The 25,983-nt window shown below is 47.2% G+C and overlaps 1 protein-coding gene across 8 annotated transcripts in view; it reads right to left on the reverse strand.

The window, feature by feature from the left end:
- PACSIN3 (protein kinase C and casein kinase substrate in neurons 3) overlaps window positions 1-25,983 on the reverse strand; it is a 70,375-nt gene that overhangs the window by 22,966 nt on the left and 21,426 nt on the right. For 5 of the 8 annotated variants that reach the window (XM_044269384.1, XM_044269389.1, XM_044269390.1 and 2 more), the window contains exon 2: window positions 689-759. The gene's annotated coding sequence lies outside the window, so the exon portion shown is untranslated. Of the gene's footprint in view, window positions 1-587; window positions 841-4,914; window positions 4,966-25,983 lie in introns of those variants that run through there. The other 3 variants (XM_044269386.1, XM_044269385.1, XM_044269388.1) reach the window with 3 other exon arrangements.

A 25,983-nucleotide genomic window follows, 5' to 3' on the forward strand; every position in this document is an offset into this window, starting at 1 on the left:
GGGGCAATTGGCAATACGAGTCGTTTACTTCTCTTCAGCCATTGCTTGCTAGGTCGGTGACCATCAATATGGCTGCCATCGCGGTTGTCACCCAACTTTGCAAAAGCCTCAATCGGCAATTCTGCAATGACAACCAGTACGGCTTCCATTACAGCGTCCATAAGGGACGTCCCCCCGAAATTCACAGCTTTCAGTACATCTAAGGAAGAAGTAAAAGTGGAGGACGACTCAAGGACTTCCATTGGCAGGTGATTTTAAAAAGGGGAATTGCTCCTCACCCCTCCATGCGACACGACAACGCATTGAAGCGTATTATATATTATAATAGGTAAAATAAAATATGAAACGGGATCCCCAACCATATCGGACCTTGCAGTTATAGATCAGACATTTCTCGGGTCTGTTCCTTTAAGCCGGCATAATAATTAAAATCTAGGCAAGAAACCTAATGATCCCAAGATTCCCACCGCAGAGTCTGTAATTCCTGTGCATCCAAAAAGTCTCTCCTTATGGGACGTCAGAAGACAGATGCACGTACACAAAAAGGTATAGGAGCCCCCGTGTATAGAGGCAAGGAGCAGTCTTACCAGAGAAGCAGCATCTGATATCAAAAAGGCACAGACCGGGACCCCAATGCAAAGCGTCCAGGACACCCCAGCTTCCCGCATGCAGTATTCATGTCACATACCTTCCAGCCAGAAGAAGCTCCAGGAAAGGGAGGGGAGAGAGGACCTGCTCAGACCTGTGCTCTTCCGAAATCTGCAGAGAGAAGACGAGCAGTCAGAGGCAGCTGCACACCCAGCACGCAGACTCCTATTCACATGACATTCTACTAAATATGGAGACCCCAATATAGCACTCTCCAATTTGACGCCCATGCCACCCAGTGATGTTACATATCCGCCATCTCCTCCTCCTCCTGACACCAGCTTAATGACTCATGAAAAAAGGGAGTGGGCCGGGGCACAGGACCTAGAGGGCGACCGGCAATTGGGATATTAAATTGCATCGACCCTTCCCAGAACGTCACACCTTGTGAAGAGACATCTGAGGAGTCGCCTATAATGGGGAGACTTATTCATGAAAAGCTTTGGGCTTTAAAGGCTGGAAAAAGCAGCAAATTAACCGAGTACAGGACTGAAGGGTGCTGACATCCGAGTTACTAAGGGTGTAATGTCCAAAATATCCTCCTGTGTAATCCAGACCATCTTCTTATACATCAGGGATCTCAAGGGGCTCTCAAAGGGCAACTGCACGCAAAAAAATAAATAATAATAATAATAGTACTGGTGACAACTGCTTTCCTCACCCACAAATATGCAAAATGTTGTCGAGTCCTGTCCCCCATTCTGCATCGAGGGGCAGCAATGAGCACAATTGTGAGATAAGGTCTCCCTTCATTGTGAGATAAGGGACTCCTATAATCGATGGTCTATCCTCAGGATAGGTAATCAATAACTGATCAGTGGGGGGTCCGTCACTCAATACCACTGCCGATCAGCTGTTTGAAGAGGCCTCGGAGCTCTGGCCTCCACACAGCTCATAGAGCACAGCGCCGTCCACTGTATAGTGGCTGTGCTTGGTATTGCAGCACTTGAATGGGACTGGGCTGCGCCTAGGGCCATGTGACCGATGAACGAGACATCATTGGCCTAGGAAGAGGGTGCGCCGCTCACCCAAGTGCTATGGCCTCTTCCTGATCAGCAGGAGTGCCGGACCCCCATTGATCAGATATTGATGACCTAGCCCAGTGATAGGCAAACTGTGGCTCTCCAGCTGTTTCAAAACTACAACTCCCACCATACCCTGCTGTTAGCTGAAAGCTGTAGGCAGTCTTTGCATGCTGGAAGTTGTAGTTCTGCAACAGCTGGAGAGCCGCAGTTTGCCTAACACTGACCTAGCCTCAGCACAGGCCATCAATCTATAAATCCCTTAAAAACCCCTTTAAAATGGTTCTCTTGACTGGTAGGCCCATTTTGGAACGTGGGCTCGATGATATCTAGCTAGTGGGACTACCCCAAAAGAGGACACGCCTCAGCTTAAAGAGGACACGCCTCTCCTGACAAGTCTGTTTCAGTAATTACTTGTATCCTCCTTGTAGGCCCCTTGCAGACAAGCGAGTATTCTGAGCGGGTGCAATGCGTGATGCGAACACATTGCGCCCGCACGGAATCCAGACCCATTCATTTCAATGGGGCTGTGTACATGTGCGTTGGTTTTCACGCATCACTTGTGCGTTGTGTGAAAGGAAAAAAAATTAAAAAATAAATAAAAATTTTAAAAAAAATAAAAATAAAAATACGCAGCAGGTTCTATATTCTGCGAGTTTCACGCAACGCTGGCCCCATAGAAGTGAATGGGGCTGCGTGAAAATCGCATCGCATCCGCAAGCAAGTGCGGATGCGATGTGATTTTCACGCATGGTTGCTAAGAGATGTTGTTTCTATACATTGTTTTTTATCACGAGCGTGCCAATCGCTTTAAATCGCATTGCACCCGCGCGATAAAAACTGAATGTGATCGCAGGCAAAACTGAATGACTTTGCCTGCGAAATCGCGCCGTTATCACTGAACGCATCCGGACACGCTCGTCTGCAAGGGGCCTCATGGAGGGCTTTTTCTTATTACTCTTGTGTTGTGCCGTTCCTCTGTTAATCCTCCTAGAAATGTATGAATACCTTGACAAGTGTTACCATTTTCTTGCCGAAGCAGCATATGCTACACCAGCCACCCGCAAACTGCGACCCTCCAGCTGTTGTAAAACTACAACTCCCACAATGCCCTGCTGTAGGCTGATACCTGTAGGCTGTTTGGGCATGCTGGGAGTTGTAGTTTTGCAACGGGTTGAGGATGCCTGTGCTACCCAGTCCGACTGTGGCAGCTCTGACTAGACCGCGTCCGCGCGTAGGGACACGCACCTAATCTCATCTGTCCATTTATTCATACATTTCTAGGAGGAATATCATGGGAACGACACAATGAAGAGTGATAAGAAAAGGTGCTACACAATGGTTATATCATGGGGGGGATGGGTAGTTTACAAAAACAGACGTCAGGAGAAATTACAGGTGCGAAATGTAAGGGCGTCCCACTGAAGCCAACACCCCAAATATTGCCTCAATAGGGACTATGAGGGACTGTCCATAGTGGTGTCCCTGTAATGACGAAGACGACAGGAGAAAAGTGAAGGTGGCTTTTCGAGCAGTTGTCGGATCGCTAGTGACCTTTTCGAGTGCCCCGATGGATTGTCCTGTCGACACCTGTACCCACGCACTTCAGCTGCCAGCATAGTCCTTACTGCTCTAAACCAATGCTGACCCCGATCCACTCCCGGCTCACAGCATTAGAACAATCCTTGGCAAATCCAGAAGCATCTTTTTTCAAATTTGAGGTCACAACAGATATTTAACATTAGTATTTTTATTATGTCCGTTGATAATACAGGCCATACGTCTAGGAACCCAAGCCTCCTCCCCCCATTGAGAAGTCCTGCATGCTTGGCCGAGCAGAGTGTGCGAGTCTGGAGGCACAGTTATTTACTACAGATATTATGTATGGGCACCTTCAGCATCATTTAAAGGGGTATTCCGGTTTTGCAATTTTCACCAATCAAGTGATTATCTGTAAGGTCTCGTTTTTCTGCGATCCATCGTGGTCATTTCCCCCCCCCCCCGGTGTTGGTTCCCTATCCAGAGGACATTAAGTCCAGATTTGAGGTTTGCCAAGGGTCCAATGACACGGACCAATTATCTGACGATTGAGACCAGAGTAGATGCCCCGATCACGGTCAGATCATCTGCACGCTTTAGACGGAGGGGAGCAATCGCGTCAGTTCTCGGTGCGGCTTCAAAGCGCCGCTACGCGATCTTCAGCGCTACCTCCATTTGCAAAGTGGGAGGTAGAAGAGACACGGCTATCGCAGCTCTCCGCGCCAAAATTTCACGGTAAAACCAGCTATGTACACACTCCCTTACGCATTAGTCACACGGCCATGAAGATATCCGTGATGGATCCATGTTATGTCCGTTTTTTGCTGTCTGTGTGTCATCCATGTTTCACTGACACTGCACAGCTGAAAAATAATTTTCAAAAACATCTCTTCTGTGAAACAGGGATGGTATCTGTGGTTTTCACAAACCCATAGACTATAATGGCCGCGACGGATCCATGCAAATTTTTTTTTTTTTAAACGGACCCATGGACTGTGCTAAAAAACTGATGTGTGAATACGCACACTAAAATGAATGGGTACGTGTGCAGTCCGAGGAGAACCGCTGTCAATCCCATTACTCCTAATAAGAGCTCTGCAAAACGCATCATTGTCCTGCTCTCCCAGCCTCTACCTAGAGCCATCAGCAGTTCTGCGTGGTCAACACTGCTGACAGACTCTTTAACATACCCCTTTGCAATGGCATAAGGGCTCATGCACGGGCACCGAGCGTGGGGCCGCCGCATGCAGACCCATTCACTTGAATGGGGTCCATGATCCGCACCACAAAAAAGTAGTGCATGCACTACTTTTTTGCGGGGCAGGGGCACGGACGGAACCCTCACAGAAGTACTCCTAGGTGCTTCCCCCCCCCCCCCCTCCCCCCTCCCCGTGGAAAAAAGCAGCACGCTCCATCTTGGGGCAATCTCCCATTAAAATGAATTGTGCGCGTTTTCCGCGCATTTTTTGGGCACAGATCTGCTTTAAAATCCTCAAAACTGTTTTTCGCATCTGAAAAAAATAAATAAAAAAAAAAATATAAAAAAATTCCACAAAGATTATTTTAAGCGCATTTTTCAAAATCCGTTGTGTGAACGGACCTCAAGGTGGCGGTCTCAGCAAAAAAACAAAAAGAAAACCAAAACACGCAGCCCTGTCAAATGGCACCAATATAATAAAAACGAAATGTCAAATTGTAAACTTACTTAACCCTGCTGTCACTTTCCTGAACTAGTCACTGTACTTCGTCACATGTGGACCCCCCCCCCCCCAGAAATCCACAGGACAATCAGAAGTTGGAGCGAATCCACTGGGTGCCGATCCCGCAAATGACATCGGGAATGGCCAACAGCTGGGAATGAGGAAGCCACTGACTCGCCTGATCCCGGCTCAGTCATCCTCAGCTGTGAGTCATTCACAAATGCAGATAATGCCGGCTCCTGGGTGTCGTATCCACAAGATCACCGGACACGCCAACTGCCACAAAGAGCAAAAATAAAATACGAGACATACAGCAAAATTAAAAATAGGGGCATCCGCTCATTAAGCCTGAAACCCCAGGGAGACCACAAGAACAATGGGTAGGTCTTATCAGGCCTCATGCACACCACCGTTTTGGTCCGCATGATAGGAGAGGCCCCCCACATGCCACCAGCCAGGGAAGGGCCCTCCACACGCTGCCACAGCTCCATGCCATGAGGACAGCCCTTCTCCAGATTACGGACATCACACAGGAGGGAACGCCCAAAGATCTCACATGGTCAGACGATACTCCATTTCTTTCAGAATAATTAGATTTTCAACGTTAGACCACCCATGTAAGGCTACTTTCACACTCGCCTTTGGTGCGGATCCGTCATGGATCGGCACAGACGGATCTGTTCAGATAATACAACCGCCTGCATCTGTTCAGCACTGATCCGTTTGTATTATCTTTAAGGGCTCTTTCACACTTGCGCTTTTCTTTTCCGGCATAGAGTTCCGTCGTCGGGGCTCTATGCTGGAAGAATCCTGATCAGTTTTATCCTAATGCATTCTGAATGGAGAGAAATCCGTTCAGGATGCATCAGGACGTCTTCAGTTCAGGACCGGAACGTTTCGCTTTTTGCTCCGGTCAAAAATCCTGAACACTTGCCGCATCGACGAATCCGGAATAATAGCCCATTGAAATGTATTATTCCGGATCCGTTCTAACATCTTCAGTTGTTACAACGCAACGACTGATCCGGAAGTTGCGTCTGCGCCAGGAAGTAGGAAGGGCTTGGCTGGCGCGAAAAGAGACTGATCCGGAAATCCTGAAGCCAACATCAATCCGTGCGACCGATCCGGAAAAAAAAAAACACGTTGATATTGGCTTCAGGATTTCCGGATCAGTATCTTACCAAAAAAGCCGGAAAGACGCATCCGTAAAGAAAAAATTATGCGTTCTTACGCGTTTTTCCGGATCCGGCGTGTAATTCCGGCAAATGGAGTACACGATGGACCCGGACAACGCAAGTGTGAAAGAGCCCTTACATAGCCAAGACAGATCCGTCTTGAACACCATTGATGAAGGACGGATCAGTTTTCTATTGTGTCAGTGAAAACTGATCCGTCCCCATTGACTTACATAGTGTGCCAGGACGGATCCGTTTGGCTCCGCTTTATCAGACGGGCAGCGTTTTGGCGACTGATCGGAGGCAAACTGATGCATTCTGAGCGGATCCTTTTTCATTCAGAATGCATTAGGGCAAAACTGATCCGTTTTGGATCGCTTGTGAGAGCCCATGACAGATCTCAGAAACGGAAACCAAAACGCCAGTGTGAAAGTAGCCTGAGCTTGTTCGTGCCCAGAGTTTGATAATTGGGCTGGCACCGATAAGTAGATTAGCAACACTTTAAGCAACGCCAATTAAAGGTTTCTTTGCCCATCAGCGGCTACGTCTCTGGCACGAAAATGAATGAGTGCCCTCTTTCATGTAATTTCATGGATGTGCAAGGGATACTGGATGTACCCAGGCTGCTGCCCCACCCTGTGCAATAACGCTGGGAACGTCAGCCGTCTTACCTCCCGCTAACCTCCACAGTTCATCGGCAGGAGGAGGTTTTTGGTAATACGCCAATCACACAAACAGGAAGTAATAATTCTACAAAGACGGAGACAGGCAGAAGATTACAAAAGTTTTATTTACTCTAAAATCCCAAAGGCACCATTAAGGACAAAGGCAAAAAATGGTCAAAGTTGAAAACGAAGCAAAAAGATAAATATAGGAAACACCTCTAGAGAACTCAAGGGCCTACTTATCGCAAACACCGCGTACCGTTTAGAGCAGACGAACATGGTCCTCGATGGGGGAGATGAATAGAGATAGGCCTCATACACACGAACGTATATTCTTTCCGTGTCCATTCTGTTTTTTGCCAACCTTATACGGAACCATTCATTTTAATGGGTCCGCAAAAAAAAAAAAAAACAACGAAGTTACTCAGTGTGCATTCCGTTTCCATATTTCCGTTCCGCAAAAAATAGAACATGTCCTATTATGGTCACCATTGCTGACAAGAATAGGACTGTTCTAATAGGGGCCGGCTGTTCCGTTCTGCAAAATGAGAACGCACACGGACGTCATCTGTATTTTTTGCGGATCTGTTTTTTGCAGACCTCAAAATACATACGGTCGTGTGCATCAGGCCATAGAGAGATCTCTCGATGGAAAAGAGGGAAAAAGTCCTTTATGGTAGAAAAGTCTGATTAGAAAAAAAGGTAAAAATTGTCAGAAGGAAGAAAAAGAACAAAAGTAATCTCAGTTTATGGCCTCTTTCACACGAAGGTTTTTTTTTTCCCTTTTACATTCCATTTTTTGCTATCCGTATATGGAACCATTCATTTCAAAGGATCCTGCAAAAAAAAAACAGGAAGGTACTTTGTATGCCTTCAGTGTCCATATTTCCGTTCAAAGATAGAACATGTCATGTTAGGCTACTTTCACACTTTCGGCAGAGGATTCCGTCGCCGGAACTGCCTGCCGCATCCGGCAAAACATATTCCAACTGATGGCATTTTAAGACTGATCAGGATCCTGATCCGTATGACAAATGCATTGCAAGAACAGATCCGTCTGTGCGTTTTTTTTATACGGACAAACAGATCAGTTACGATTTTTATATTTTTTTAACATTTTTACCAGATCCGGCACTAATACATATTCCTATGGAAAAAAATGCCGGATCCTGCATTCAGGCAAGTGTTCAGTTTTTTGGGCCGGAGAGAAAACCGTAGCATGCTGCGGCTTTATCTTTTGCCTGATCAGGATGTCTTCAGTTCAGTCTTTTTGACTGAACGGATTGCTCTCCATTCAGAATGCATGGGGAGGAAACTGATCAGTTCTTTTCCGGTATAGAGCCCCTAGGACGGAACTCCATGCCGGAAAAGAAAAATCGCAAGTGTGAAAGTACCCTTATTATCCGCATAACGGACAAGGATAGGACTGTTCTATCAGGGGCCAGCTGTTCCGTTCCGCAAAAAACAGATGTCATCCGTATTTTTTGTGATTACGGTTTTTTGCGGACCACAAAAATACTGAAAAAGCCATACGGTTGTGTGCATGAAGCCTATGACTTACGGCTGCGCACACAGGGATGTGTAGGGGAGGAGCGGTTCTCTAATGAAATCACCGCCCCTCAATCCCCCTTGGTCTGACAGTGTTCAGTGAGAGACTCTGCGGTTTTAAAAGTCCAGACAAACAGGAAGTTCATGACAGGAGCCAGAATACATGGAGACTTCACGTTAGATCCATCTACTGTTTTGTAGAAAAAATAAAATGATACATACAACCCTCACATATAGGTTGTGCCCTTTAAAGGGAACCTGTCACCTGGGATTTTGTGTATAGAGCTGAGGACATGGGTTGCTAGATGGCCGCTAGCAGATCCGCAATAACCAGTCCCCATAGCTCTGTGTGCTTTTATTGTGTAAAGAAAAAAAAAAAAAATTATACATATGCAAATTAACCTGAGATGAGTCCTGTACGTGAGATGAGTCAGGGGACAGGACTCATCTCAGGTTAATTTGCATATGTATCAAATCAGGGGGTTTTACACACCATTAAAGCACACAGAGCTATGGGGCTGGGTATTGCGCATGTGCTAGAGGCCATCTCCTCAGATCTATACACAAAATCCTGGCGACAGGTTCCCTTTAAAGAAGGAGAATTAACACATAACATAAGGAGGAGATGCAGAACGTCTGTGTCTGGCCTCACTTTGTCACACATCACCCCCGTTCTAGCAGTGCAGCCTGGAGTATTCCTTAAAAGGGGTTTCTCAAGGTTCCCACGTCTCCAATGCTTTGTTTACTTGGCTGTAGTGATGACATGTCGAAAACCGCCGAGTCATGTGATTAGCTGCAGCCGTCATATGTTGATGTCATCACTGCAGCCATGGAAAGAAAGTACTGGAGCGGCGGCAGCACACAAAAAAACATAACACCCACTGAGCAAATTTTGAATACAGTATATATATAATATGTATGTGAAATAAATATATATATATATATATATATATATATATATATATATATATATATATATATATATATATATATACATATATATATATATATATATACACACACATATATACACATACATACACACACGGTAGTGCACTTTTATTGCAGCTGTGACAGTTCCATCAGTGGCCAGTAGGTGGTGAAACTCTTCTTCCAGTTCTCAGACGTAATACACATTACATACAAACTCCCCACCATCACACAGAGAACTAGGAAGCCGGACTTAGTTCAGATGGTTATAGTGGAATCCGCTGCATCCAGGTGGAATATCCTTCAATTCAGTCATCCCCATAAGTCTACATGCACACAACCATATGTGTTTTGCGGTTCGCAAAAAAAAACAAAACGGATGACAAACGTTTTTTTTTTTTTTTTCAGATCCATTGTAACAATGCCTAAAACAGACAAGAATAGGGACATGTTCTATTTTTTGGGCGGGGCTACGGAACAGACATACGGCATGCAAACAGCACATGGTGTGTTGAAATGAATGGGTCCGCATCTTATCAGAAATTTTTTTTATTTTTATAAATGACAGTAAAAACAAAATCAGTTCGTGTGCATGAGGCCTAAAACACACAATTATTTGCTCATTAGAATTATCAAAGCCGGCAATACTTAAAATCTCATTGTACAGTGTGTATAGATTATAATTACTGACTGAAGCGCCCCCTAGTGGTCAATTTGTCAGATGTTCTAGTTGCAGTAAATGCTATTTTTATTCAATTTGAATTTTCATTCATGGCCTAAACTTCAAATAGGCCATTAAATTACAAATCAGTGGTGAGGCCACGATCGATTAAAGTGGTATTTCCCATCTCAGAAATGTATGGCATATTATCAGGATATGCCATGAATATCAGACAGATGCAGTCCTACCTCTGGGACTTGCATCTGCCTCGATCGGGACAGGTATCTATCGGACATGAGTCCCGTGGATATGCCATCCATGTCCGATATGAGAAAACCTCTGTAAGAGAACAGAAGATCAGTGGCGCAGTGTAATGCTTCAGTTCCCCTGTGGAGGCGCTGCTGGGAAATGAAACAATTACTATCAGGTTTCTCCACAGATCACTGCGGATCGCTGGGAATCCCAGCAGATGAAGATCCCAGGAGCGCAGCAATCCGTTATCTTACTATCGGGTGTCGATTATACCTTCTATCAAAAAGGGACTCAAAACCAAACAACTCCTTTAAGTTTTTCTATTTCAAGTGCAGGTCATTGAACCCCAAATACTGCAGCCACAGACCTCTTCAAAAGGGGCTGCCACCAGGGAAATCCACTCACCAGGTTCTTTTTCTTGGACACATGCTTATAAACGGCAGCCAAATCTCAATGATCAGAGCTGCAGTGTAAAGCATGTGGGAGAAGCAGCAGCAGCTTGAGAGGAGGCAAGATGCAGATTTCACCTCCATAGTGTAAAGCGCAGTGAATGGAGCAAAATGCAAGCTGCTACGAATGTACAGTAGGTTGACCAAAAGCGTAGGGCAGCAGGACAAAGGGTTTGCTTGTGGTCTGTAACTTGAAGACACACACAGGTCGGCACAGAAGCGGCATACACAAAACCGTAAGGCCCCTTTCAGACGGGCGTGACGGATTGGCTCCGGGTGCGTTCAGTGAAACTCGTGCCATTTTGCAGTTTTGTCTGCAATTGCGTTTACAAACAACATCTCCTAGCAACTGTCAGTGACAAACGCGTTGCATCCGGACTCGCTTGCTGATGCGATGCGTTTTTTCACTGAAGCCCCATTCAATTCTACGGGGCCAGGGCTGCGTGAAAAGAATATAGAACATGCTGAGTTTTTCACGCAACGCAGAACTGATTTCAGTTTCAGAACAAGTGGAGTGGCGGAGGTTGCTGATCCCTGTCCTAGCGATGTGCGACCAATGTCCGAGATGATCAAACCCCTTTTCTAGAAGTGGGGGGGGGGGGGACCCCCGCCAATCAGCTGTTTGAAGAGGCCACGGCATCCTCTTCCTAGGCCAGTGACGTCACGTTCATTGGTCACGTGGCCCATTTGCAACTCAGTCCCATTCAAGGGAATGTGTCTGAGCTGCAATACCAAGCACAGCCACTATACAATGGATGGCACTGTGCGCGGTAAGCTGCAAGGAGGCTGCAGCGCTTGCCGGAACGACGCAACAGCTGATCGGATACGCCAGACCCCCAACCGATCAGAGAAAAGGCCATCAATATTGTACTCCCGGAAAACCCCTTTAAAGCTAAGGTCCACATTTGCAACCCCTTTAAGTACCTTTTATAATTCAGCAGCAGGCAGTGATCGAAGCATAATCACCGTAACCAAAAATCACGGAAAGTCTGGGAGAACGTCACGTGTAATAACGCGGTTACGACGACTGTGATAAATACCAAGAGGACGACTCTACACCAAGCATTTCACCCAGTTCAATAGCTGCACCTTGCCACAACATTACATCTGTGGCGCACCAGTCGCTCCGGCCTCCGCATAAGTCACGTTAAATTTGCTCAATTTATAATTCGGCTCCATCACCTGCGAGTCTTCTATGGGTTCGTCCCACACACAGATGAGTAACGCTGAATTAGCAATTACGACAAAGAATCAGACAGCCAGGCTTCGTGCACAAGGGCGCGTCACGGCTCCATACAACCTCCATAACGGACGGACCTGTCAGCTTTCCTAGGAATCCATCAAGGATAATTCATTGCAGCATGTTCCATCAGCGCTGAACTACAGATAGTGTGCGCTATAAGGATTTCTGCCGCATGGCGGCACGTGGTGCTGCAAGGACTGCATGTGGCCATTTACAGCCTCCAGGACATTCAGTCCCTCCGTCAAGTCCTCGACTGTAAAACTGTATAATCCAATAACCACAGCGGTGGTGGCAATTTTGTGGCATTATCTGGTGGCATGAGATAGGGCAATGGGTCATGGAAGACGAAATCCCCTTTATAGCAAGATCAAGAATAACACTAAATGACAGCCTCTAGACCAGGGGTACTCCAGCTGTTCCAAAACTACAACTCTCAGTATCCTCCTTTCACTTCTTTCGGAGTTACAAGAACAGCTGGGCAAGTGTGCATGCTGGGTGTTGTAGTTTCACAGCAGCTGGAGTGCCAAAGGTTGCTGCACCCTAGATTTACAGGTGCGTCTGGTGGTTATCACTGCGTGTAACGTCATCCAGATCCACGCACCTGGCACCAGAGGTATGTGCCCGGGTCTTTCGCTTGTGCCCTTGGCACCAGCATGCACCACCATCCATTGTGCCTTTGTCCTGCTCAGCCAGTGCCTCAGGTCTCTTCAGAGTCTACCAACAGCCCCAGTGGCACAGACATACCCACCTGAGACGTAACTTTGGTGGGCAGCAATGGCCACGTGATGGATGGCAAACCACAGTGACCAGCGGCACAGAAACGGCAGCAAAAATTAAAAAGGATTGTTTCAAGATGAACACTATTTACCCATCCATACTTCACCCCAGAGAACACGGTAACCAAGGTGGGGCCCCCAGCGATCATGTACTTGAAGGGGACGTTTTAGTAACGACCTGCATTTCCTATGCAACAACAATTGTGGGGAATCAATTCTTGCGAGTCTATTTTTTACCATTCCTCTATTATTCCTACTAGAACTTCTGAACGAATTGCTAGTAGTCTGCAATAAAGGTCCAGCTGGGAGTTACCAGTTGACAGCACTGACTGAATAATGTTAAGGCTGTGCAGGGAGACACCTCATCTGGACCTTCACTGCAAACTACTAGCAAGTCATTCATAATTAATAGCAGGAATAACAGAGGAATGGTGCAACATAAGGTCATAAGAATAGATGCTCCAGGATTGTTACCAAAACAGACAAATCAGGAGAGGCGAGGGGTCCTCTTTAACAATAGGTGATAAATATAGATCTTGGGACAAACCATTTAAACCTTATACAAATCGGCGCAACAGTGACCTCGGGGGTGCCCAGCCCCTCGGCGCAACAGTGACCTCGGGGGTGCCCAGCCCCTCGGCGCAACAGTGACCTCGGGGGTGCCCAGCCCCTCGGCGCAACAGTGACCTCGGGGGTGCCCAGCCCCTCGGCGCAACAGTGACCTCGGGGGTGCCCAGCCCCTCGGCGCAACAGTGACCTCGGGGGTGCCCAGCCCCTCGGCGCAACAGTGACCTCGGGGGTGCCCAGCCCCTCGGCGCAACAGTGACCTCGGGGGTGCCCAGCCCCTCGGCGCAACAGTGACCTCGGGGGTGCCCAGCCCCTCGGCGCAACAGTGACCTCGGGGGTGCCCAGCCCCTCGGCGCAACAGTGACCTCGGGGGTGCCCAGCCCCTCGGCGCAACAGTGACCTCGGGGGTGCCCAGCCCCTCGGCGCAACAGTGACCTCGGGGGTGCCCAGCCCCTCGGCGCAACAGTGACCTCGGGGGTGCCCAGCCCCTCGGCGCAACAGTGACCTCGGGGGTGCCCAGCCCCTCACTGCCAGAAAACAGAGACCAGCAAAGATCAGGGAAGCTTTAATATGGAAGCAGCAGGGGACTGTCGAGCATTACCCCTTTTACTATTTTATACAGTTTCCAGCTGCTTGTAAAAAAATATAAATATCACGAGGTTGGAAAACTGGACGAGAATCCAAGGATTTATTTTTTATATTGTGGGGAACTGGTTCTTACAGGGGGAGGGAAAAACCATGCTTGCGAATGCAACAAAAACTCAAGCATAAAGCTCTAATTTCAGACATGTCCACGCGGTAATCCATCCCGCACGCTCAGAGGCCAGCGGTATTTTTAGCTGTCGGGTTGACTAAGCGCGCAGTGTCCCATTTAGAGGTACAGCTGTTAACGACCCGTCTCCAACAACTAAAATTAAAGCCGAGCACCAACTTCACGTATTGCTGAATGTCGCCTTTAGCCACAAGCCGTCAATTCGTCACGGTCAAGAGGCATCAGATAGCAGTCCCCACCCTGGTGCCCGATTAGAGATGGAGACCCCCCTTCTCTCCTGCTCCCTGGCGGCAGCAATTGCGGCTCGGGTCACCACGTACATAGACGCTTCAATGCTGTATCCCGGGTCTGGCGCAGGGACACTCACTGGGGATCAGGCTCAATACATCAATATACCTATATCACGGACTCGTGCTGTCTGCAAGCGGTGTCCCCCACTGCTCCATGTTAACAATACTATGTGATGACCGTCCGCTATCCCTACTTCTTAATTTTTTTTTTTTTTAAATGCTGCACTTTGAAGATCCTCTAATATTCCTCCTGGAAAGCCATGAATAAATTGAAAGATAGGGTGTTGTCATTTCCCGTCTCAAAAGGGGTGTGTCCCTACAGATTAGAGAGGGTCAAATCGTGGTCAAAGTCAGGAAAGGAGTGAGTCATTCATTATCCTATGATTAATGTAAAAAAATGAAAATCAATAAATTTAGTACATGGCAATCTCTCTCTAACAAAGCTAGAACCAGCCCTGCACCTCACATGGATCCAGAGATCTCCACATTCCCTGCTCTGCCAGATTTATATCAGGCTGACAACTCAAGGGGAGAGTCTTTTCTGCTGCAGCTAAGGGGGCGTGTCTCAGCTCTCCCTATCACAGCTCAGGGGGCGTGTCTTTTCTGCTGCAGCTAAGGGGGCGTGCCTCAGCTCTCCCTATGACAGCTCAGGAGGCATGTCTCGGCTCTCCCCATCACAGCTCAGGGGGTGTGTCTCAGCTCTCCCCATCACAGCTCAGGAGGCGTGTCTCAGCTCTCCCATCACAGCTCAGGAGGCGTGTCTCAGCTCTCCCTATCACAGCTCAGGAGGCGTGTCTCAGCTCTCCCCATCACAGCTCAGGAGGCAGCTGAGCATGTGCGACCATCCTAGTGAGCCGGACAAAAGAAATAAGGAAAAGAAGCAGCAGGTGGCGCTATACAGATACATTTTATTGAATAATTCAGTAGCTATAATACATTTTTAAATTACAAGTCTTCGCAACCAGGTGCTGGTTTGTTTGAAAACTGTTGATTAATATATTTTTCGTGAGTTCCCTTTAAACAAGCCACCAGGTTGATGTAATTCAAAGTCGCCAGTCAGAACAACAACCTGACGCAACAACTGGAGGAGGACGTCCTGTAGCCCAGCAATCACCAAGACTTGCCACGTTTGTCACAGAGTGACTCAGGCTTCATAGAAATGCAGAGTTTGTTTGCCCCGCCCCCACCCCATCAGGTTTTCTATTATATTCAATGCGCTCAAGACATTAGCTATTCACAACAAATACCTTGCGTTATACTAAAGAATCTTGGGAGACATTTCCATGTTTAAAGCAATAACTGGAAGGTGGATTTATTAATAGGATATATTTACTATGGTAGCTTAACGGCGGAGCCCCCGTCAGATCAGCATTTGTAATGTGTAGCGGGTGATGGCCACTTTAGCTCTCGGGAGGCTTGATGGCAAATATTAATCCCAGAAACGCCTTCACAGTGCCAATTCACACCGACAATCTCCGACATTGAGCGACTGTGAACACTGCGGGCTGAAATGTGGGCCTGTCGGTGGCGCACACCAGTTGATGGCGCGCAGTTCACACCAGTAACCGGTCAATTTGCTAGGAACCAGGTACTTGCCCAAAGTCTGGCAACGAATGCCGCCCACATGACTATTCGGATACACTCGCGCAATCGTGAATAAAAAGAAAAGAAAAAGCCACGTGAACAGACCCATAGACTGCAATAGTTCTGAAAACAGCAGCATGGCCATTTTTCACTGTTGTGTGGATGTAGCCTTACGATGAGGGCATAAGGGCAGAGGGTAGCACCAGGTCACCGGTCATTACCCTGCTGCAGAATGTAATATTACATGGCAACCCTTTAAATAAATGGGCAAAAAAGAAGAACGAAGATTATTTTTTTCCACTCCCTCCTTACACCTAGGACATATGGGAGAACAGAGGCACCGACCCTCGAGATTCAAGACTGCTTACAGATTTGGACAAATGACAATATTTTTAGTTGTAAAAATCAGAGCAGCGGAGACACAGGCCTCAGACTACTAGGGTCCCCAAATTCTGGCCCCGTGATACAAGTCTTCCTTAGGCCTCCTGCACACGGACGTTTTATTTCCCCGTTTACGTTACTTTTTTTAGTTCCGTTACGAACCGTCCGCATTACGAACAAGGAAAGTACTGTTCTATTAATGGCCAGCTGTTCCGTTCCGCAAAATACAGAATGCACGCGGATGTCGTGTGCGGGAGGCCTTATAATGTACGGCTGCAGTCCACATCTTGGGCATAGTTTATGTAGGTCTCACGTTACTTGTGGTGTCCCATTTAGATCTTCTACCCATACCCTTGTGGCCACAATCGCCATGAAGTGATTTAAAAAGGGGTTATCCCATGATTAATGTAAAAAGTGAAAATCAGATATCCTAGTATAGTACATGACGGCCTCTTTGTAACACAGCTAGAACCAGCCCTGTACCTCACATGGATCCAGAGATCCTCCCCATTCACTGCTCCAATTGTTCTACTAGATTTATTTCAAGCAGGCAGCTCTGGGGGGGCGTGTCCTTTCTGCTGCAGCTCTCTCCCCATCACAGCTCAGGGGGTGTGTCCATTCTATTGCAGCTCTCTCCCCATCACAGCTCAGGGGGGGGGTGTCCATTCCATTACAGTTCTCTGCCCATCACAGCTCAGGGGGTGTGTCCATTCTATTGCAGCTCTCCCCATCACAGCTTAGGGGGTGTGTCCATTCTATTACAGTTCTCTGCCCATCACAGCTCAGGGGGTGTGTCCATTCTATTGCAGCTCTCTCCCCATCACAGCTCAGGGGGTGTGTCCATTCTATTGCAGCTCTCTCCCCATCACAGCTCAGGGGGTGTGTCCATTCTATTGCAGCTCTCTCCCCATCACAGCTCAGGGGGTGTGTCCATTCTATTGCAGCTCTCTCCCCATCACAGCTCAGGGGGTGTGTCCATTCTATTGCAGCTCTCTCCCCATCACAGCTCAGGGGGTGTGTCCATTCTATTGCAGCTCTCTCCCCATCACAGCTCAGGGGGTGTGTCCATTCTATTGCAGCTCTCTCCCCATCACAGCTCAGGGGGTGTGTCCATTCTATTGCAGCTCTCCCCATCACAGCTCAGGGGGTGTGTCCATTCTATTGCAGCTCTCTCCCCATCACAGCTCAGGGGGTGTGTCCATTCTATTGCAGCTCTCTCCCCATCACAGCTCAGGGGGTGTGTCCATTCTATTGCAGCTCTCTCCCCATCACAGCTCAGGGGGCAGCAGAAGAATGAAACAGAGGATATGCGGCCATCTCAGCAAGGTAGATGGAGAACTAAAGAGAAAAAAAAAGAACAAACAGCAGGTGGCGCTGTACAGATCGTGTACTGATTAACTCCGTAGTGATAATACATTTTTAATTACATGCACTTCTAAAAGTATTTAGACCCAGGTGCTGGTGTGAAAGTTACAGAATATTTTTTGTGGGGCAACCCCTTTAGCAGGCCTTGGCGGTTCTGACCATTTAGTAGTTTGCAGGTTATGGTCACACAAGACTATGAGGGGTTAAGTTACACGGGAATGTATGGTATACTTGTTTTCAATGGGGAGGGAGGAGAAAACAACGGCCAGACACACCCGGAAAAACAAAAAGGATCGGGTGAAACAATACAATGGGGCCAATCCTTCTTTCTCCAATATCCTCTGTTGGGGGACAATCGGGAGCCAGTCCTGCAGAAAACCATTGGGTAACGGGGGTCTCCAGAAACTATAGCTTGTAGTTTGTGCAGACTTTTGTTGCTTGTGGATTTTACCATACATTTGCCCCAGATCTCAGTCTTTGCATTAAAAAGGATGAAATCTGCACAACTGACATGGCGCAGATTTCAAAATCCGCCTTGCGGGTAAATTTCCACCCGGGAGATTTCGGCACCGTGTACGTGAATTTTTACAAAATCCCATCTACTTACGTGGTACTGTATTATGCTGCGAAAAATAGCCACGTGTAATATGCAGTGTGCATAGACCCCAAGGGCTCATTCACCGGCAGTTTTCGGAACCAATTAAAGTCAATTGGGCTATCCCCCCACCCCCCCCCCACCCCACCCCAACAGCTTGAGAATAGCGGCCATTAAAGTAAAGAAAAAAAAACAAAAAAAAAACATATCCTAATGTTTGCTGTTTTCACAGCCAGAGGAACCCCACAGACAGAGGTCATTCACTTTGCTGGTACTGTATTAGACTACTTTCATACCTGCGTTCGATCGGATCCGCTCATATTAATGCAGACGGTGGCTCCGTTCAGAACGGATCCGTCTGCATCATTACTTAGAAAAATTTTCTAAGTCTGAAAGTAGCCTGAGCGGATCCGTTCAGACTTTCAATGTAAAGTCAATGGGGGACGGATCCGCTTGAAGATTGAGCCATATGGTGTCATCTTCAAGCGGATCCGTCCCCATTGACTTACATTGTAAGTCGGAACGGATCCGCTCGCCTCCGCACGGCCACCCGAACGCTGCTTGCAGCGTTCAGGTGTCCGCTCACTGAGCGGAGCGGAGGCTGAGCGCTGGCAGACGGATGCATTCTCAGTGGATCCGCCTCCACTGAGAATGCATTAGGGCCAGACTGCTGCGTTCAGGGCCGCTCGTGAGCCCCTTCAAACGGAGCTCACGAGCGGACACCTGAACGCAGGTGTGAAAGGAGCCTTAGCCTACATGCACATGAACGTGGTTTGGTTCCGCATCACAGCCGCATTTTTTTTGCGGCTCGGATGCGGACCCATTCACTTTAATGGGGCCGCAAAAGATGCGGACAGCACTCTGTGTGCTGTCCGCATCCGTTGCTCTGTTCCATAGGATAGATAGATAGAGAACGTCCCATTATTGTCCGTTTTGCGGACAAGGATAGGCATTGTTACAATGGTTTCCCCCCAAATTTTTTTTAAAAAAAACCCATATGGACATCAGTTTTTTTGCGGACCACAAAACACAAACGTTCGTGTGCATGTAGGCTTACACTGAGGATTTTCTGCACGAAAAATCGCTGCACTGTACACACCACGTGCATATACCCCGATGCAGTTTTCCAGGAACACATACATAAATATGTATGCCATATACCGCTATAGAGGACGATAAGGAAGCGGCGGGGGTAGAGTGTCAATGTGGCGGGGAGGAGGGATCCTCTATCATTACTGGTTTGTCCCTGGAGCAGAATAAACGTCAAAGTCCTTTAACATACAAGGTGACGGCACATAACGGGACCAACCAGAACGCCAGCTTCTCTCCCGTATTTATCATTAGTGCCGACGCGGTTAAATATCTGCAAATTTTGCAGGGTGCCCCAGGGGGTAACAGGCCAATGTTGCAGATGGCTGCGGTTATACTTGTGCTTAAATGAGACGCCTGAAAAGGTCAGACCAAACCATCACAGAGAGTCTGGAACAGAACGCCATGCTGCGACACATCTACGAAAAGGCCTCAAAAAACACAGATGAGTGTGGCAACCAATCACAGAGCAGCTTTCATTTTTGAAGAGCACTAAAAGCTTCGCTGTGATTGGTTGCTGCCTTTTCACGCAGATGTACTCAAACTTTGCGTCCAATTACTGATATTAAAAAGGAGGCCATTGCAGTTTATGCAATTCACTAATATTTTCTAGGACGTAACCAGACAGTATATCATTTAACCTGGCACCATCAGGGTTTGACAGGTGCTGCAGATTGCGCAAATAGATACTCCTTTTAAGTTTCTTTAAAGGGTTATTTCCCCCTCTAGCAATATGCCATCGATTTATAAATCGGTGGAGGTACTGACGTCAGGAGCCCCTACCGATCCCGAGAAAGAAAGCGCTGCAGTACCTGCACATCAGCGCCCCCCCTGGCCACCAGGCTGTGCAAGGAAGTGCATCCTCCAGCCTCATTTACGTAAATGGAGCTCTGCTGCTGAGACAGCGCTGTGCAGGGAAAGACACTGTGCCCCCTTCATTCTCAGAAGCCTTGGGGGGGTCCCAGAGATAAACCCTCACCGTTCACAGGGACAGCACATCTTAGCGACATGCCATCACTACATAATAACAGACACCTGTGGGCAGGCGCGACGCTGCTGGTTTTTGTTTTTTATCATTATTTCTTCTCTTTGAAGAATGCAGACATTTGTTTTCAAATCCTGGATTCTGTTTATTAGACGGGGCAATGGGTGGCACTGGGGCCAATCGTGTGATAGACACCAGGACATGGGCGCAACTGCAACTGCTGCACTCCCTATTGTTACGCACCTGTAACATAGCCTATAGTATCCATATATTAAAGGGCATCTGTCAGCAGTTTTGTGCCTATGACACTGGCTGACCTCTTACATGATCTCTTGGCAGCTGAAGGCATCTGTGTTGGTCCCATGTTCATATGTGCCCGCATTGCTGAGAAAAATGATGTTTTAATATATGCAAATGAGCCTCTAGGAGCAATGGGGGCGTTGCCGTTACACCTAGAGGCTCTGCTCTCTCTACAACTGCCACACCCTGTGTAAAAAAAAGGGTCACACCTGCCCGAAGGTTGTCTGGGCTACTGCAGCTCCGCTTCATTCACTCCAATGGAGCTATTCTGCAATACCAGACACAACCTTTGGACACAGAAAACCATTTAGTTTTTTTCGGTTTATCCCTTCCGGACACTTTAAATCCACAGCACCATTTTTTATTACAGTTTTTGGATACAGACATAGATTCATATTGCCAACCATATTGTGTGACTATTAAAAGGCGGTTGTCTCACTTCAGCAAATGGCATTGATCATGTAGAGAAGGTGAATACAAGGCACTTACTAATGTATTGTCTATAATGCCTCCTATGCTGGCTGGATTCATACGGTATTTCCATCACATTATACACGGCCTGTATCCAGGGGATATGGCCATTGCTGCAGCGCAGCTACTAGGTGGCTGGGACGGTTACAGACCACCATAGAGGCTGGTGCTTTTTTTTCCCCCCCTATAGTGTGCAAGCACGACCACCGTTGCTGGATTGTAGGGAGGTCATAACCATGGAAACGAGCCGTGTATAATGTGATGGAAAAAATGAATCCAGACAGCAAAGGAGGCAATATGGAAAATCACAATACATTAGTAAGTGCCTTGTATTCATCTTCTCTACCTTGTAAATGCCATTTGCTTAAGTGAGACAACCCCTTTAACCACCTCCGGACCGCCTAACGCGCCGATGCGTCCGGAAGGTGGTTGCTTTTCTCCTCCTGGACGCATATACGCGTCATCTCGCGAGACGCGAGATTTCCTGTGAACGCGCGCACACAGGCGCGCGCGCTCACAGGAACGGAAGGTAAGCGAGTGGATCTCCAGCATGCCAGCGGCGATCGTTCGCTGGCAGGCTGGAGATCCGAATTTTTTAACCCCTAACAGGTATATTAGACGCTGTTTTCATAACAGCGTCTAATATACCTCCTACCTGGTCCTCTGGTGGTCCCTTTTGTTAGGATCGACCACCAGAGGACTCAGGTAGGTCAGTACAGTCGCACCAAACACTACACTACACTACACCCCCCCCCCCCCCCCGTCACTTATTAACCCCTTATAAACCCCTGATCACCCATGATCACCCCATATAAACTCCCTGATCACCGCCCTGTCATTGATCACCCCCCTGTCATTGATCACCCCCCTGTCATTGATCACCCCCCTGTCATTGATCACCCCCCTGTCATTGATCACCCCCCTGTCATTGATCACCCCCCTGTCATTGATCACCCCCCTGTCATTGATCACCCCCCTGTCATTGATCACCCCCCTGTCATTGATCACCCCCCTGTCATTGATCACCCCCCTGTCATTGATCACCCCCCTGTCATTGATCACCCCCCTGTCATTGATCACCCCCCTGTCAGGCTCCGTTCAGACGTCCGTATGATTTTTACGGATCCACGGATACATGGATCGGATCCGCAAAACGCATACGGACGTCTAAATGGAGCCTTACAGGGGGGTGATCAATGACAGGCGGGTGATCACCCATATACACTCCCTGATCACCCCCTGTCATTGATCACCCCCCTGTCATTGATCACCCCCCTGTAAGGCTCCATTCAGACGTCCGCATGATTTTTACGGATCCATGGATACATGGATCGGATCCGCAAAAACACATGCGGACGTCTGAATGGAGCCTTACAGGGGGGTGATCACCCATATACACTCCCTGATCACCCCCTGTCATTGATCACCCCCCTGTAAGGCTCCATTCAGACGTCCGCATGATTTTTACGGATACATGGATCGGATCCACAAAACACATGCGGACGTCTGAATGGAGCCTTACAGGGGGTGATCAATGACAGGCGGGTGATCACCCATATACACTCCCTGATCACCCCCCTGTCATTGATAACCCCCCTGTAAGGCTCCATTCAGACGTCCGCATGTTTTTTGTGGATCCGATCCATGTATCCATGGATCCGTAAAAAATCATGCGGATGTCTGAATGGAGCCTTACAGGGGGTGTGATCAGTGACAGGGGGGTGATCACCCTGATCACCCCCTGTCATTGATAACCCCCCTGTAAGGCTCCATTCAGACGTCCGCATGTTTTTTGTGGATCCGATCCATGTATCCATGGATCCGTAAAAAATCATGCGGATGTCTGAATGGAGCCTTACAGGGGGTGTGATCAGTGACAGGGGGGTGATCACCCTGATCACCCCCTGTCATTGATAACCCCCCTGTAAGGCTCCATTCAGACGTCCGCATGTTTTTTGTGGATCCGATCCATGTATCCATGGATCCGTAAAAAATCATGCGGATGTCTGAATGGAGCCTTACAGGGGGGTGTGATCAGTGACAGGGGGGTGATCACCCTGATCACCCCCTGTCATTGATAACCCCCCTGTAAGGCTCCATTCAGACGTCCGCATGTGTTTTGCGGATCCGATCCATGGATCCGTAAAAATTATACGGACGTCTGAATGGAGCCTTACCAGGGGGGTGATCAATGACAGGGGGGTGATCCGGGAGTCTATATGGGTGATCACCCCCCTGTCATTGATCACCCCCCCCCCCCCCTGTAAGGCTAAATTCAGACATTTTTTTTGGCACAAGTTAGCGGAAATTTTTTTTTTGTTTTTGTTTTTTCTTACTAAGTCTCATATTCCACTAACTTGTGTCAAAAAATAAAATCTCACATGAACTCACCATACCCCTCACGGAATCCAAATGCGTAAACATTTTTAGACATTTATATTCCAGACTTCTTCTCACGCTTTAGGGCCCCTAAAAAGCCAGGGCAGTATAAATACCCCACATGTGACCCCATTTTGGAAAGAAGACACCCCAAGGTATTTGCTGAGGGGCATATTGAGTCCATGAAAGATTGAAATTTTTGTCCTAAGTTAGCGGAAAGTGAGACTTTGTGAGAAAAAAAACTAAAAAAAAAACAATTTCCGCTAACTTATGCAAAAAAAAAAATTTCTAGGAACTCGCCAGGCCCCTCATTGAATACCTTGGGGTGTCTTCTTTCCAAAGTGGGGTCACATGTGGGGTATTTATACTGCCCTGGCTTTTTAGGGGCCCGAAAGTGTGAGAAGAAGTCTGGGATCCAAATGTCTAAAAATGCCCTCCTAAAAGGAATTTGGGCCCCTTTGCGCATCTAGGCTGCAAAAAAGTGTGACACATCTGGTATCGCCGTACTCAGGAGAAGTAGGGGAATGTGTTTTGGGGTGTCATTTTACATATACCCATGCTGGGTGAGAGAAATATCTTGGTCAAATGCCAACTTTGTATAAAAAAATGGGAAAAGTTGTCTTTTGCCAAGATATTTCTCTCACCCAGCATGGGTATATGTAAAATGACACCCCAAAACACATTCCCCAACTTCTCCTGAGTACGGCGATACCAGATGTGTGACACTTTTTTGCTGCCAAGGTGGGCAAAGGGGCGCATATTCCAAAGTGCACCTTTCGGATTTCACAGGCCATTTTTTACAGATTTTGATTGCAAGGTACTTCTTACACATTTGGGCCCCTAAATTGCCAGGGCAGTATAACTACGCCACAAGTGACCCCATTTTGGAAAGAAGACACCCCAAGGTATTCCGTGAGGGGCACGGCGAGTTCCTCGAATTTTTTATTTTTTGTCACAAGTTAGCGGAAAATGATGATTTTTCTTTTTTTTTCTTTTTTCCTTACAAAGTCTCATATTCCACTAACTTGCGACAAAAAAAAAAAAAATTCTAGGAACTCGCCATGCCCCTCACGGAATACCTTGGGGTGTCTTCTTTCCAAAATGGGGTCACTTGTGGCGTAGTTATACTGCCCTGGCAATTTAGGGGCCCAAATGTGTGAGAAGTACCTTGCAATCAAAATGTGTAAAAAATGGCCTGCAAAATCTGAAAGGTGCACTTTGGAATATGTGCCCCTTTGCCCACCTTGGCAGCAAAAAAGTGTGACACATCTGGTATCGCCGTACTCAGGAGAAGTTGGGGAATGTGTTTTGGGGTGTCATTTTACATATACCCATGCTGGATGAGAGAAATATCTTGGCAAAAGACAACTTTTCCCATTTTTTTATACAAAGTTGGCATTTGACCAAGATATTTTTCTCACCCAGCATGGGTATATGTAAAATGACACCCCAAAACACATTCCCCAACTTCTCCTGAGTACGGCGATACCAGATGTGTCACACTTTTTTGCTGCCAAGGTGGGCAAAGGGGCACATATTCCAAAGTGCACCTTTCGGATTTCACCGGTCATTTTTTACACATTTTGATTGCAAAGTTCTTCTCACACATTTGGGCCCCTAAATTGCCAGGGCAGTATAACTACGCCACAAGTGACCCCATTTTGGAAAGAAGACACCCCAAGGTATTCCGTGAGGGGCATGGCGAGTTCCTAGAATTTTTTATTTTTTGTCGCAAGTTAGTGGAATATGAGACTTTGTAAGAAAAATAAAAATCATCATCATTTTCCGCTAACTTGTGACAAAAAATAAAAGGTTCTATGAACTCACTATGCCCATCAGCGAATACCTTAGGGTGTCTACTTTCCGAAATGGGGTCATTTGTGGGGGTTTTCTACTGTCTGGGCATTGTAGAACCTCAGGAATCATGACAGGTGCTCAGAAAGTCAGAGCTGTTTCAAAAAGCGGAAATTCACATTTTTGTACCATAGTTTGTAAATGCTATAACTTTTACCCAAACCATTTTTTTTTTGCCCAAACATTTTTTTTTTATCAAAGACATGTAGAACTATAAATTTGGCGAAAAATTTATATATGGATGTCGTTTTTTTTGCAAAATTTTACAGCTGAAAGTGAAAAATGTCATTTTTTTGCAAAAAAATCGTTACATTTTGATTAATAACAAAAAAAGTAAAAATGTCAGCAGCAATAAAATACCACCAAATGAAAGCTCCATTAGTGAGAAGAAAAGGAGGTAAAATTCATTTGGGTGGTAAGTTGCATGACCGAGCGATAAACGGTGAAAGGAGTGTAGTGCAGAAGTGTAAAAAGTGCTCTGGTCATGAAGGGGGTTTCACCTAGCGGGGCTGAAGTGGTTAATGCTGTACACACATCAGGAATTCCAGGACGCTGCTGTACTTCGGCGGTCTACAGTCCATGGCCCCGGAATGGGCACAAAGTTGGCAGCGCCACGCCTTAGAAAACAGAGTCATGAGAAAAGCATGCCCACTAGACAATGGGCTGTATGGTACAGCAGACAGAATCAATCTCCACAATGAGCAAGCGGAAACCAGAGCCACCTCTATCTACCTGGGACCAGT

Source organism: Bufo gargarizans, chromosome 10 (genome assembly GCF_014858855.1).
Source record: "Bufo gargarizans isolate SCDJY-AF-19 chromosome 10, ASM1485885v1, whole genome shotgun sequence".
Taxonomy (NCBI): domain Eukaryota; kingdom Metazoa; phylum Chordata; class Amphibia; order Anura; family Bufonidae; genus Bufo; species Bufo gargarizans.